Source organism: Colobus angolensis, unplaced genomic scaffold (assembly GCF_000951035.1).
Source record: "Colobus angolensis palliatus isolate OR3802 unplaced genomic scaffold, Cang.pa_1.0 Scaffold28, whole genome shotgun sequence".
Lineage (NCBI taxonomy): Eukaryota > Metazoa > Chordata > Mammalia > Primates > Cercopithecidae > Colobus > Colobus angolensis.
The window spans coordinates 102,032-103,572 of NW_012116043.1; positions in this window are offsets into that span (position 1 = coordinate 102,032).

A 1,541-nucleotide genomic window follows, 5' to 3' on the forward strand; every position below is an offset into this window, starting at 1 on the left:
CTTTTCATTGAAGAGTTTTTCAACCCTGTGTATGTTTAGCGTGTGATGGTATATTGGGGAACACTTTGAGGCTTATGGTAAAAAGGGAAATATTTTCTGACCGAGACTGGAGAGAAGCTTTCCGAGGAACATCTTTGTGATGTTTGCATTCCACTCATGGTATTATATCAATCTTCTCATACAGCAACGGGAAACGCTCTTGGAGAAACAGGTACCAAGTGATATTCGGGAGCATGTTGATTCAGATGGTGAAAAGGGAAATAGCCTCAGACAAAAACTGGACAGAGGCTTCCTAGGAAGCAACTCTGATATGTGTAATCATCTCACATAGATAAAGCTTTCTTTACGTTACGCAGCTTGGAAACTGTCATGGACTGATCCACAAAGGGACATTCACGAGCACTTTCAGGACTATTGTGAAAAAGATACAATCTTCAGATAAAAACTTGAAAGAAGCTTTCTGGAAATCTGCTTTTTGTTATGTTTATTCATCTCACATAGATGAAGCTTTCTTTACATTGCGCAGCTTGGAAACTCTCTCGTGGATAGATCCACAAAGGTATATTTGGGATCACGTTCGGGCCTACGGTGAAATAGGAAATATGGTCAGATAAAAACTGGAGAGAAGCCTTCTGTGAAACTGCTTGGTGATGTGTGCATTCCACTCAAGCAGTTGTAACTTCCCTCTGAAAAGGCACAGTTTGAACAGTGTTCCTGAAAACCAAAAGATTGGTATTCAGAGCACATTGAAGATTATGGCAAAAAGTGAAATGTCGTCCAATAAAAAACAGAAAGAAGCACTCCAGGAAACTGCTTTCTGACATGCCCATTCTTTTCACAGGGTTAAAGCTTACTCTATATTTCCCAGTTTCACAGTCCGTCTTTGGGGCTACTTCGAAGGGATAGCAAGTGGCAACTGGAGGCCTGTGTCGAGCAAGGAAATGTCTTCCATCGAAAATTGGAGAGAAGCTTTCTGTGCAACCTTTGTGTGATGTTTGTATTCATCTTAGAGAGTTAAATCATTCTTTGGATTGAGCAGTTTGAAATCACTGTTTCTGTGGAATCTGAGAAAGGACATTTGGAAATGCTCTTTAGAATATCCTGAAAAAGAAATAACCTCAGAGAGAAAACAGAAGGAAACTTTCTGTGAAACTGCTCTGTGTCACGTGAATTCCGCACAGAGAGGAAAGATTCCCTTTTCATTAAGCATTATCATAACACTGTTTTTGTTTAGTCTGCAAAAGGGATATTCAGGAGGGCTTTGAGGCTTACGGTGAGAAAGGAAACTTCTTCAGATAGAAACTGGAGAGAGGCTTTCTGAGGAGCTGCTTTGTGACGTGTGCATTCCACTCACGGAAGTATACCTTGCTTCTCATAGAGGATTCTGGAATCCCTTTTGGAGGAAAAGCTTTCTAGAGACATTCGGTAATATAGGGATGGCTATGCTGAAAAAGGAAATATCTTCAGACAAAAACTGGAAAGAAGATCTCTGTCAAACTAGTTTGTGTTAGAAATATTGATTCAGAAGGCTATAAGAAACG